General features: G+C 40.5%; 1 protein-coding gene and 1 long non-coding RNA gene across 8 annotated transcripts in view; both read left to right on the top strand.

The window, feature by feature from the left end:
* Positions 1-10,866, top strand: part of LOC138742361 (uncharacterized) — a 29,482-nt gene extending 18,616 nt beyond the window's left edge. For all 4 annotated transcript variants that reach the window (XR_011344104.1, XR_011344105.1, XR_011344103.1 and 1 more), the window contains 2 exons: positions 8,205-8,280; positions 10,427-10,866. This is a non-coding gene — a long non-coding RNA (uncharacterized lncRNA). The remainder of the gene's footprint in view (positions 1-8,204; positions 8,281-10,426) is intronic.
* Positions 1-14,525, top strand: part of clstn2a (calsyntenin 2a) — a 453,983-nt gene that overhangs the window by 227,811 nt on the left and 211,647 nt on the right. The window lies entirely within an intron of this gene.

Below are 14,525 nucleotides of genomic sequence, written 5' to 3'. Positions count from 1 at the left end.
ATGTCACCAGCTATCATTCAAACCTCAATGCTGTCATCCAAGCAGTACAAGAGCTCATGACCACATAATGAAGAAAAAGCAGGAGCCTGGAGAGCTTAGATTTTGAGTGTTCTGTGGCAACAATGTCAAATTAGGAAAGGTCAATAACTGGCGTGATGTGGAGGGCTGTTTATTAATGTGATAGCAATGAGAAAGAGATGGGAGAATTTAGGCCAGGGATGGCATCAAAGAGGAAGAAAATCTTTGGCAACATGAGAAGGGGCTCCAAGGGAGAAAAGGGACCCTGGAGAGAGATGGACAGTGGGATTGAAAGTGGGAGCCTAAGAGATGATGGAGACATGGAAAATGGGGGTCAGGGCAGAGAAATGAAGGGAAAGATGGAGAATTGGGATTGCAGATAAAGAGAGGGAGAGTTACAGTTGAAGAATGAAAACCAGAGAATAGGATGAAGATCACGGATAATGAGAGGGTGGGGGGGGGGGGTGGAGATGGAAAGCATGCGATGAAGGAGAATTTAAGACTGGAGATCAGAAGGAACATGGGAAGTGGTGCTCAGTTAGTATGATAGATAAGAATAAAGAAGTTGGGGGTGATATGAGGATGGGGAATTGTTCTGGATGAGGCTGGAGCAGGTTCTTTACAGAGCCACAGGGAGCAGAAGCTGGAGAGTGAATGGGAACAATGCTGAGAGAGGAGCACTGCTGAAGATCAATGTGAAACACTGAGAACCTGCTGACGATAAACAGTGACAGGTTATTTGCACTGTGGGTGAGTCAGGTTCTAGAGAATCAAAAAGAATAGAAAAGATAGAGGAAAATTCTCTAACTGAAGACTAGTTTACAGTGGAATAGTGCACCACATATGATTAACGTAAAGCCATAATTTCAAAGAGAATGACATAAATGTTTGAAAAGAAAGGTGATTAAGTCAAGAGATAGATGGATAATAAATATACTTAGTTATCCTAGTGCAAAAAGAGTAACTTTTCAAGTGTACAGACAGTCCTTCTTCATGTTGGGCCGGAGCAATCTCTGAGTAGTGTACCAAGGGGAGGTTCAAGAGTCTGATAAGTTGGAAACATACTATGCTTGAACCTAGAGGTGTTGGATTTGAGCTGTCTGTGTCTTCGTCCTGAAGGTAGCAATGAGAAAGGATTGTGACCAGAGTGATGTGGGTCCTTTATGATGCAGCTGCCTTTAAGCAGCACTTCACATAGAGGCTGTGATTACCTATTTTGTTCTGGAGCCTTTTACTTTCCTGAGCATTTGAATTCCAAAACTAAGCCGCGATGCAACTAGTCGGTATAATTTCCACAGTGAACCTGTAGAAGTTTAATAGAATGTTCAATAACATGCCAAATATTCACAGACTACTTAGAAAACAGAGGTGTTGGTGTGCCTTTCCACATTTGCCTCAATGTGCTAGCTCCAGGAAAGGTCTTCCAAGGAACTTGAAGATTGTAACCCTTTCTATTCTGACCCATGGATGCAGACAGGGGTATTGTCCCTTGGCTTCTCCTCCTAAAATCAACAATAAGCTCCTTGTTCTTGGTGACATTGAAAGCAGGCTTACTCTTCTGGCACCACCCAACCAAATTCTTGCTCTCCAACCTATATTCTGCCTCATCATTACCAACAAGAGTGGTGTCATCAGCTAATTTGTAGATAGGGTTGGAGCCAAATTTGTCTACCCAGTAATGGGTGAACATGAAGAAGAGTAGAAGGGTAAAGTTGGGTATATAAGAGAGAAAACCACTGTCACTAAAGAGTCGCTTGGATGAAATGGAACCACCCTCACTGTGATAAGGTTGTAGGTTCATTCCAGTGACTCAGAAACAAAAAAACTGAGCAGGCTTTCTGGAGCAGTATTGAGGCAGTGTTGGAGGTGCTTCCATTCCTGGTGAGAAATTCAAATCAGGTTCTTCAACAATTTTAAGAGTTGAATGGCATTATTTTGAATAATTGAGGCAGTACGGTTGGCATAGCTATTAGCACAGCACCTTTACAGCACCAGTGATCGGGATCAGGGTTCGAACGCTGCGCTGTCTGTAAAGAGTTTGTACATTTTCCCCGTGTCTGCGTGGGTTTTCCACGGGCCTCCAGTTTCCTCCCACCATTCAAAATGTACTGGGGGTTGTAGGTTGATTGGGTGGCACAAACTCGTGGGCTGAAATGGCCTGTTATCATGTTGTATGTCTAAATTTAAAAATTAAAATTAAAGTGCAGAGGGGTTAGCTCCAATTATATCACCGGCATTTATCCAAGAAATAACATCGCTGAAACTCGCCGTGTTGTGTTATCCACATGAGAAAAGTTGTTGCATTTCAGAGTTTTTTCATGATGTAAAGCATTCTGTGAAATGCTGGCCTTTTCCTTTCCTTATTTAAATTTTTTAAAAAAGATGTTGGTTCAAGCTGCATTCAAAAATCTAACATGCTGGCCCCACACTGGTGAGATGTTAAATAACGACCAGGTTAATGCAACAATTCAGCCTCAATATTTCATGGAAAGGTGCTGACTGCTAACCCGGATCACCAGATATGGCTCTAATTGGTTCTTTAAATAATTTGCATGAAAATAAACAGTAATTATGCTTTGTTAGATATGCATGGAAGTAAGACAGAGGCTGCCCTGTCTTATCTAATGTGCATTTCACAGTCTGATTATGAGAGGGATTTGGATTTTTGGCTGAAGAAAATTGAAGTTGTCCCATGCCACAAACAAGATGGTTTCTTTGTCTGTGGGAGTAGTATTGCATTATTTCAAGAAAAGGGTTCAGCAATATAAATTCGGCAATGAAACACATTATTTTCAGCCACTGGAATACTGCAGAAGTTTTCTCCCTATTCCCCTGTGCAATTCAATTTTTTTTGCAAATAATGGCAGCTCATCAAAGTAAACTCTGAATACTGGTCCTCCACTGATAATGTGGGGCTTCAGCTCAGCTTATACTGCCTCCAATGCCCACATCAAATGAAAGGCAATGCTTTTAGAGGGAGCTGTGTTTCATTTATGTTATCATATGCCAGCCAGCAGGGAAAGTAGCAGCTTACCGATAAGATGTGTCATTCACAGATTTAAGTTGGATATGTCCCAGCTTGCAATCTATGGTTGCAAGCTGGGACATATCCAGTTGTTTTAATTTAAGTCTGGTTACTGAATAATTTACCCTGCAGTAGAAAAACTAGTCTCATAAGGGCATGGATGGTTTCTAAGATGCAGTTTGTAGTTTTGTTCTCTGGTTGCTGCCTCGTTGATTAAGGAAGAGATCAGCAATCACTATCTGTCCACATGGCTCATCTGGGCAGGTGAACTGAGCCTGCCTGAATTGTTTAGGCAATTGGCCACTTTCTTTTGAAAAAAATCTGAGCATTGCCACCAGCCAAGCATTTCTCAGTGAATATGAGCCAAACCCTTCTCATTAAATGGGTTTCAGTGCCTTTACGGCTACAGTTCCAAAAGATATAAATGGACTGGAGTGCAAGACAGACTTGACTGAGCTCTGCTTTTGTACTCAAATCACATTGTTGATGATCATCAGTTCCTCATTGCCTTGTTCACAATAATGACAGTTAATGTGTCTGAGCACTTAGTTTAAATTATGGAAGAGAAGTCTTTACAGCTGATGTCAATTCTTCCATCAAAAATACCATGTTTTCTTGGAACATTTAACAAAAGATTTTGGAATGTCACAGAAATTACTGTGATAAAGTATTAACCCTTTCTGCTCAGATGAAAGAAGCACAAATTAATGGCTATATGGGTGAAATTAAAATTGCTCATTAGTATTTAAAGGCTTTCAGGAATATGAATTGGTTTGACTATTAAGCATTCAAGAAAGAATACTTACATAGAAATAATTAATGATATAGATTTTTCCTTGATTCAGAAAGAAAATGTCAATCAAGATATGCAAGAGCTCAATAAGCCATCTGGGTAGAAGGAAGGGACTTGCTTTCTTCTCTTATGTGTTGATTTCAACACTGTTGAAAGTGTACATGAAAGCTTCGTTTAGTGCTTTTACAGAGGTGTACAACTAATCTGCTTAGCTAATTTACAATTGCAAACAAACAATTTGCTTGTAAAACACAAACATTGATGTTTTGTTTGCAAGAGTATCAGGTTTGGTGAGTTCACAGAGAGACAAGTCCGAGCACAGTGTTACAACCACAGGTAACTTTAATGAACACACAGGAGACAAATGGGAGAACATCGAGTGAGAACAACTATATAGACATTCACTTCGGACCCAGGTTGGACTCCGATACCAGTGGCTGCCAGCTCTACCAGCTCACACACGTGTACACACTCTACAATTTCACACTTGCACTCTGTTCCCTGTCCCAACAGGGGTGTGGCTCTTTGCAAGTACTGCTCTATCGTGTACTATGGCTCAGCTTAATTGTAGTGCACACCTTACCCTCAACACTTCCAGCAATGTCCACAGTAGCAACGTGGTGTGTAGCGATGTTCGGGGCATGGACCACGAGACAGAGCAAGAATGTGCTATGCGTTGATGTTAAGTACATTTCTGCTCTGAGTACCTAGCCAATAATGACCCTATGTATTTTAATCAAGCCACCTTCAAGGTGTACACTAATGGGTGGCCGGAGTCCAACTTTGATTGACAAGTGATGTGACTTCCGAATAAATTTCAGACAGGGAGGACACGTGACTGCCTGTAATCCACAATATTTCAGACAGACCGGGGGGCCACGTGTCTCTCCACAATACATATATAGCAATTCAGATATTAAATGAAGATAATTATTAAAGATATTTATAATCCTGATGCAGGCCTATAATCAACATTGAAAACAAATCTAAAGTAATTTCAAATTGATTTCTCTAGTTGTGTATTGCACCTCAAACAAATGAAAAATTTTTTTTTTATTTTGGATGGATCTAATTTGCCTGCTCATTTGTATGACACTTTCTTCTGCAAAGTAATGCATTTTGGGAGGACAAATTAGAGTAGGACATAATCAATGGTATTGTCTTGAGGAAGAGAAGCTCATGATGTACAAGTCCAAGGATCACTGAAGGTGGCAGAGAATGTAAGAGCAAAGAGGTTAGTGTCCAACTTTTAAAATTATCAGTTAGGCTACACCTGAAGTAATGTATGAGTAATGGAATGATTGCACTGGACATGGTGCAGAGGAGATGTCCCAGGAAGTTGCCAGGAATGGAAGGTTTCATGCATGAGAGTAAGTCATGTCTATTTTTCATGAAGTGGAGGAGACTGAGGGCACTCTGGAAGGATACAAGGTAATGAAGAACATAAGGGTAGATAGTAGGAAATTTCCCTCAAGCAGAGGTATCTAAAGCGAAAGGGAACTGGTTTAGGGAAAAAGAGGAGGTTTGATAGGTTCTTGATCAGAAAGGGTGTCAAAAATTACAGAAGGCATGAAAATGGAATCAAGAGGAAAATACATGATTCGAATAGCGGAGCAGACTCAATAGGCCGAATGGCCTAACTCCGCTCCTATGTCTTATGGTCTTATAAATGCTTGTAAATGGGATAAGTGTGGATATGTTTTTAATGGTTGACATGGACATGATGGGCTAGACAGCCTGTCTTCCTACTGCATGTGTCTATAGCCCCTTTCACACTTGCTAGTGATCCCAGAAATATACCGCCATTTGGCCTTTAAAGTGTTTAGTGTGAAAGCAAAATCAGCTCAATGCCAGTGTCAGATGACGTCATCTCATACCGGGGATTGACGGCCTCGACCCCTAGTACAATCCCTGGCATCTGCATATGCTGGCGTTGCAATCATGCAAGTGTGAAACGGGTAATTGCATTGTTAGATTGAAATGACCCATGATTTTGTGTGCGTGCAGGAATATGAAGGAAGAAAAGATTGAAATGAAGGAATAAACTTTGCTGTGGGAAAGTCGCAGTGGGAGAGAGAGAGATAGGAAATAAATAGCAATAAATAGCAATAGCGGACAATTTTCAAACAGTGTTGGAATATTGCTACTTTCTTAACACTCAATTTATAAAGACCGTGGGAAAAAGCAATGGCGAACCTGACTTCCCAGAATGCCGTGCAGCAGAGAAACCCCTCCATGAATGCTCCGTGCATGCAACTGGGCATACAGCCGTTTCTCTGCCACATGGAATTCTGGAAGGGCATGCCCGCCATCACTTTTTCTCACAGTATTTATAAATTGTACACTATAATGCTACCAACTTTCCCACACTATATAAATTGTACGGTATCGCACTACAAAATTGCCCACGCCATATAAATTGTGTGCTATATTGCTACCAACTTTCCAATGCTTTTTAAAAATTGTCCATTATTACTATTTATTGCTAGCACTTTCCCACAGTCCCTTATATAGGTTTATATAGGTTGGCACAATAACAACAGGGACTGAAGGGCTCATACTGTGCTGTACATAAACTTAATTATGTTATAATTAGACATGATTAATTTTGTGCATAATACATTGATCAGGATTTCGGGCAGATTCACCATCACCCGATACGTCATGACATCACTGGTAGAAGGTTGAACAGTCCTAACCCTGTGGATGGCTCCTTGCAAATGTGAAAGTGTCAGTGTCCCAGTTAAGAGTGGTCAAGCATGAAAAGCCAGGACACCCCCCCCCCTTTCCTATCCTGGGACACTGAACAGTCAATTTAGTGGGATGCAAGTTTGAAAGGGGCTTTATTACTATTTTAGTACTTGTGACTTTTCATAAGAAGGACAGTGAATTAACATGACAGCTGTAGAGGTGCTGTCGCTGTATAATAAATATGCTATTTAAACTTAATGGAGTTCTCCTGGATTATTATTAAATGTAGTTAAAGCCAAAATAAATATTCTTATCCTCTAATAATCGCATTCAACATCATTTGAATATCTATTTCTTTCATTTCAAAATCTCTATTGGATTCTGCATAGCTATACAAATAGGATCCATTAAATTTTGTTAATATATCATTTGTTATAATTAAGAAATAAAATGTAAAAGTTACTACAGAATTGTGAAAACATAGATGTTAATTCCTCGGAGAGGGTTCAACAAACATAAGTAAATGACACTGCAAACCATGTTGATTTTTTTAAATTTAAAAGAGAGGAAAAAAAGAGCAAGAGATATAGATGATCAAATCTAGACCCCTACCCACTAGATTTCTATTTTATATCTATTAAAACTGGATTTCTTGCCCAATTGACTGAAGTCCAGAGAGTGAACTCAGCTTGTATATTCTTTTACAGAAATCATTTTTATTTGATCACCTAATGAGCTCAGAAAATTTATTTAATATACACACAGGAGACTGCAGATGTCTGAGCCTGGAGTAACAAAGAATCAGCTGGATGAAGAACCCTTATTGAAGGGATCGGTCCGGAACATTAACAACTCTTTTTCTCCCCCGAGTTACTTCAGCAGGTGGTTTGCATTTACTGTACAGCTATCCAAAGGTGCCAACGTACCTTCTGATCTCCAAGGCTTGGGAAATAAACTGTGCCCTGCCCCGAGCAAAGGTTACAGTGACTCAAATTCCAGATGGTCACTTTCATTGTAACTTACAATGTCTGGTGTGTCTTATTTTGAGGTTATCTCAGCAGATAGAATCTACTGAATTTTATTTTGACTTGGATTTAATGAACCTATCAGGTGGAAAAATAAAACGCTAATGATGGAAAGTTTTATCCAGAAATTTAAAAGATTGGAGTGAAGATTTTCCCCAAAGCCAGCATTAACATTGGGATTTAGCCTCATATCTCTGCTAAAATCCTGAGTGGTGAGGTTTCATACAGTTAAACACAAAGATAACAATAAGCAATTAAGTTCAGTTTTAATGGTTATAATTGCCTACTTAACATGGACATTTTGATTGTGAACCATTAACTTTGCAGAGTTACATATTTACAATGGAAGCACATCCCATCTGACAGAATTGCTTTGAACATTCCAATACTGGTGCTTGTTCCAATGGTTTCTGAACATAAATCCCAAGACCCCAAAATATACATGTTTCGTTTCAGTGTTGAGGGATGTCACCCCAGATATACAACCAACCAGAATATTGATCGACAAACAGACATACCCTGCCTGAACTGTGTATTAAATAGTAGGGTTATGTTGATAACAATATGTTGACACTGGAAATGGCCACCTGATCTCATGCTGGAAGTTTTCAATAAGGATCAATTAACATTCATTTGTTTTATTCCCTTACAGAATCAAGATGTCCCACATTCAATAACTGCTTTCATAGCCTTAAATGATCATTGCTTCGTAGTAAATCCTTGCACAGGTATCAACAGAAGCAATTGCCTTGTTAGTTTATAAAGAAAATCTCTTTAAGTAGCTTCCTGCAGTGAAACTGCCAGCCTGTGTTCTTAGTAGACAATGGTATCTGATTGCAGTACATGAAGTGGTCAGCATTGCAGTTAGTGCAACGCTATCACAGCGCCAGCAACCCAGGTTCATATCCGCCAAGGGTTTGTCGGCCAGGAGGGCCTGTTACTGTGTTGTATGTCTAAATTAAAATTAAATTCAATTAAAATTAAAAGTGTTGAAGAAACTCAGCAGTTCACAAAACATCCATGGAGAGCAATAGACAGTCGATGTTTCAGGGCTGAGCCCTTCTTCAGGTGTGCCAAAAATCAAACAGCAGATGCCCAAAAAAGAAGTATTATGGGGGATTGGGGGCAGAGGATGGAGGGAGGAGCACAGGCTAGAAGGTGATGGTAGATATAGGTGGGATGGGGAAGAAGAGTAAGAACTGAGAGGTGATTGGGGAGGGGCTGAGAAAGTGTTCTCCAATTGGAAAAGGAAGGAAAGGGGAGTCAGAGAGAGAAGGGAAAGTGAGAGTCCAGAGGAAAGGGTGGGGGGGGGGAAGGGTTACCGGAAATTGGAGATTGATACTGGCGCTATCTGGTTGGAGACTGCTGGGACGGAATATAAGGTATTGTTTCTCCATTTTACATGATGCCATAGACAAACGTTAGTATGGCCACAGGATGTGGAATTGAAGTGTTTGGCCACTGGGAGATCCTTGGTGTTACAGAGGGCAGAATGAAGGCACTGTGTGCAGACTCTCCGATGTAGAGGAGGCCACATCAGTAGCATTGGTTGCAGTAAATGGCCTCCACAGATTTACAAATGAAGGACAGTCTGGGGCCCCAAATGTGGTGGGCTAAGTTGGATTCATGTGGATGGGTACTTTATGGCCTGCACAGGTATGGTGGCTAATGGGCCTGTTTCAGTGCGCGATGTCTGTGTGATGCAATTTTAGTTTGCATTAAATGTAGCTTCAATTCCTATTCATAAATTGTTGTGGATTGCACTGCCTAATTAAGGTGGGGCATGCCCATGGTACCTTTTTTTGACTTGGGCACTCTAACCTGAAGTTAATGTGGGTCTTCTCTGTTTCCATCCCATCATTGCTAACATCTTTAAATATCTTCCCTGAATAATCTACAAGTATCTACAGGGTTACACAAAGGCAGCAACAGATAAGCCTCAACTTCACATGGCAGAAGCATTATTTGAAGAATAAATAGGGTTAATTTTCACTTCATGAATATAATGAAAATATCAGTATGATCAGAAAAAATAATTTAGTATTTTCATCCATCTGTTTGCAGAAACTGACCATCAGAGAACCATTTTGGACTAAGTAGGAATCTTTGCAAATTTAAATACATCTAATCACAAGCTAAGTAAATGCATGAAAAGGAAAGGAATCGAAAGGTGTGCTGACAGGTTCTGCTGGGTGAAATCAGATGGGCCGAAGGACCTGTTTCCATGCTGCAGAAATCTATAAGTTCATGTTAAAAATAACAGACAGCATAGACCAGTGAGCCAAATGGTATGTCCTAGTGCTTCAGAATCTTATTTCAAGGAATGTCAACCAGTTTTTTTTAATAAGCCCGTTAACACTCTTTGGTTTGTTGATGAGACATCTTGATCTGAATGTTGTCTATGGATATGTCTAGGACATTATGGCCCTTGCAGTTTGGTGACCACAGTTTGATGCTGGACATTTTGACTCACCCCATTCATTGTCTGCTGGTTGACTCCACCCTGCTGCACTGCCTGAAACAGCAGCAGAAGCCCCCCCCCCCCCCCCACCACTTCCCCGACAAACAATGGCTTTCCATAGCTTATAGACCTTGTTTATTAAAAACATTCAGGGAAACAATCAAAAACAAGGGGTTTAGGTAAATTATAATGATAGTTTTTTTTATATTTATTTTGTAAGTTTAATTACATATAATGGAATATATAATTAATTGAATTTAAAATTATTTTACAAAATAAAACATCCACTTTTTATAAAAATTGTTAATTAAATTATTAAAAATTGTTTAATTAAAAAATTAACATTCCTTCTCCGCGCAATTCACTACATCCTACTGTGACTATTAACCACTGTCACCGTTTTCTCTCCGCAGCATTCATTCATGGAGCTTTTGACAAGAAACTGCAATAAAACGATTGAGAGCAAAACTCACCCTTAACCAAACAGAGCAGTCTATAATCACAGCGCTTAGTACAAGTGATTGGGCGCAGATCGGCATTATTAACAAGAAACTTGCATACACATACATGTAATTAATATCCGACAATATATTATTAATGACAACTACCGTTAGATCTGCCACTGCCTTTGAAACCAGAGGAGTGGTTTCCTTGGAGGAGGGAGTTTCTGAAACACTGAAAGTTCAATGCTAAGGAGGGGGTGCAGAGCCAGGCCAGTGCCAAACTGTCCAAAGGACTAAAAATTTTCAGCGCCAAGTTGTCTGTTGCCAAAATGTGAGCACCAAGGCACCAAAATGTCTGATTCTGTCTATGGACCCGTATTATGCCGATGTCCGACCAAATTGTTAGGAAACACAACATCATCAGAATCAGAATTTATTGTCATAAAATTTAGTGTTTTGTGGCAGCAACATAGTATAAACATTCATATTATAACTATCTTATGACATTACTATTAAAAAAATTAAAATAATAACCCTTGCAGTTTGGTGCCCACAGTTCATTGATCATTCAGGAATCTGATGACAGCATTGAGTGCTCATCATTAGGTTCCTGTACCTTTATCGTGATGTAGGAGAGTGAAGAGGGAATAGCCTGGGTGGTGGGGGTCTTTGAGGATAGAGCCTGCTTTTTTAAGGCAGCACCTCATATAGATGTCCTCGAAGGAGTGAAGTCTGCTGCCTGTGATGTCTCAGGCCGAGTTAACAATCATCTGGAATTTATTCTTGTCCTGAGAGTTGCCACTTCCATTCCAGGCAGTTATGCAACCTGCCAGAATGCTCTCCACGATGCACCTAGGAAGTTTATGAGAGTCTTCAGTGACATGCTAAATCTTCTCAGACACCTCTCGAAGTATAGTTTGATGAGTCTTCTTTGTGATTTAATCAACAGGGAGGCTCTAGGACAGATCCTCAGAGATGTTGGCAACCAGGAATTTGAAATTCTTGACCCTCTCCACTGCTGAGCCCTCGATGAGGACTGGGTCGTGTTCCCCTGACTTCTTCCTGAAGTCCACAATTATCTCTTTGGTTTTTCTGACGCTGAACGCAAAGTTGTTGTCGAGCTGATCTATCTCACTTCTGTACACTTCCTCAGTGCTATTTGTGATTCTGCTGGTAACTGGTGTCATCAGAAAACTTGTAGATAGTATTGGAATTGTGCCTGGCCACACAGTCATGGGTTATAATGAGTAGAGCAGTGGGTTAAGCCTGTATCCTTGGGGTGCACCTGTGTTGATGATCAGTGAGGAGGAGGCATTGTTTCCAACTTGTACTGACTGTGGTCTCCCGATGAGAAAGCCAAGGATCCAGTTGCAGAGGGAGGTTACAGAGGCCTAGAGTTTCTAGCTTCTTGACCAGCACTGAGGGAATAATGGTATTGAAGGCCGAGCTGTAGTCGATAAGGGGCAGCCATATATATGAACTGCTGTTTTTGAGGTGATCCAGAGCTAAGTGGAGAACTAGCAATATTGCATCTGCTGTGGAACAATTGTGACGATAGGCGTATTGCAGTGGGTCCAGGTCTTTGCTGAGGTATGTGTTAATTCTAGCTGCTGCATGATCAGATATCCAATTAGCCAAAGAGGGTTTCCAGCCTAATGGTCACCTTCAGTTCTTGTTGTTAGATGTCATGCTGTCCAGCAGATCAGCAATGCAAAAGGAGGTGCTTCATCTGCCCGATCACTGTTGCTATTGGTTCATCCATTTGCTGTGATCCAGGTGTGGATTTACTCTCTACTTGGAAGGTGAGCAAAGCTTCGTCATGATGCAATCAAAAGATTGCTTTGGCCCAGCTGCAAGGAGTGGTTGGCAGACCCCGTGCAAAGACTAAAAATTGAGGCTATCATTCTGCATATCAGGAGCCATATGGATCCTTTGATGGGTCATAGTACTAATGTGCCGTTAATAACTCAAAGACTGAGACTCTAATCAACAAGCTTTTATTCACAATAAGCTTGGACCTTATCCTGTGCTGTGACTCAGGCTTTCTGGGGAGGGGTTAGGGTGTTGGAATTTTTATACAGTCAAGCGGGTACAGTCACAGAATGGGTACAGTCACAGAATGGGGCGGAGCCAGGTAACCAAGTGTACAGCAGTTCACACACGAAGGGATGCAGATTCACTGACAAACACCCAATAGCTTCTTCCCCATTGACATCAGATTTCCAAATGGACAATGAACCACCGACCGCTACCTCACTTTCTCTGTCTTGCACTAATTTGTTTATTTTTAAATGTGATTTTCGCAATATTTGGACTGTAATGGTGCTGCAAAACAACAAATTTTGCCATATGCTCAGAGAGTAATAATTTCTGATCCTGAATCTGATTCTGGCCTGCTTAGTGTGATGTGCATTAAATTGCTTGGTTAAAATAAACTCAAAAGCAGTATGTAGACCAATTGTAAATCTATGTTTTTGTTTTGTTGTAACCTGTGAATAGCAATTTCCATTTCCATTAATTGCACCCATTAATGGTGATTTAAATGATCATATTAGTAGCTGTATGTTAAAAAGCAGCTCAAATCAAACAAAACTAACCCACAGTGGTTTTCATACTGCCTCCCCCACACTCAAATTCCACCTTAAGCAATCCCTATGCTATAAGTGCTCTGTGATTGGTAAGGGTTTACTTAAGGTGGTATGTGAGTGGGAGGGGAAGGTTGAGAACCACTGCTCTAGACCCATTGTTACTGAAATATTTTGCCTGAGAAAAATTGTCAATGACCCATTTCCTTTGGAGTTATGAAACTGTGCACGTAACACAGTTGTTTTCAAACTGCCCCTCTAAACTTACATTCCACCATAAGTAATCACTATGCCATAAATCCTCTGTGATTAATAAGGGATTGCTGAAGGTGGTATGTGAGTGAAAAGAAAAAAGTTTGAAAACACTGTTTTAATTGTACCTAATTGACTCATAATGTGCACAGTTTCATAACTCGAGCAAAAATATTTCAGTAACAATTGGGTCCAGAGAAGTGATCCTCATCCTTCCCTTCCCATTCACATAACCACCTTAAGCAATCCCTTACTAATCACAGAGCACTCATAGCATAGGGCTTGTTTAAGGTGGAATGTGTGTAGCGGGGCCTGTTTGAAATCCACTGCAATGCATCAACAAATAACTTAACAATGAGATCAAAAGGACATGTAATGTCAACAAACTCTGCAGGATGAAGACAGAAGAGTTTCACTGGGATCAATGCAGAAGCTATAGAGACATTAAGCGGAAGCAGTAACAAATCAAAACATGAAGTAAGGCAATAAAAGCCTGCATTCCAAATCATTAAACTCCCTAAGTAATAGCAATAACTTTTTCTGTGTGGCTCAAAAGATAGAGAGAAGGTAAAATCTATATAACAAACACTAATTGAAGATGAGTGTGAAAAATGTGAATATTCTAACTTATTTCATCATCGGGTATTCACAAGGGAAGATGGGAACAATATGCCCTAAAACACTGGGCCAAATCGAATGGATGGATGTGAGTGGATCATCTGCAATTGTCTCCTGATTGTTCCTTGGAGTTAGTTAGTTGGAACTTAGTATGTCAGCATGAGCCAGAGGGAAATATGGTCCATGAATAAAGGGTAGCAATGCACACTAACCTTTAGCCAGTCTGCTGTTTGCATTTCAGTTGATAGGTTGATTTTCTTGTAAAAGTGCTCTATTCAGGACAATGAACAAAGGAAAACATAGATATGTAACCGTCTGCTATGAAGAAACACACGCACTCGCAGGTGCAGGAGTTTAAGCTCTGACTTTACTGAGGCTGGAAAGGCTCCTTTTATACAGTTTGAGTTCCTGCCATTTGGTTGATTGGCTGACATCAGCCGCATGAATAACAAAAATGGGATTCTCAGCCGCAGGAACATTCTTGCATATGAATACCCTTCTTCCCCAGCCTGGTGTTAGCTGGGCAGCCTGGCCAGTGCAATTTTAGGGCTGCTGGTCTTGTACTGCCCCAACTTCCAACCACACCGGTTCACTCGGCTGGAATCGCGTTAATG

Source organism: Narcine bancroftii, chromosome 9, assembly GCF_036971445.1.
Source record: "Narcine bancroftii isolate sNarBan1 chromosome 9, sNarBan1.hap1, whole genome shotgun sequence".
In the NCBI taxonomy this organism is placed as follows: Eukaryota; Metazoa; Chordata; class Chondrichthyes; order Torpediniformes; family Narcinidae; genus Narcine; species Narcine bancroftii.
The sequence above is the reverse complement of the archived record's forward strand: the minus strand, read 5'-3'. Positions and strand labels throughout refer to the sequence as shown.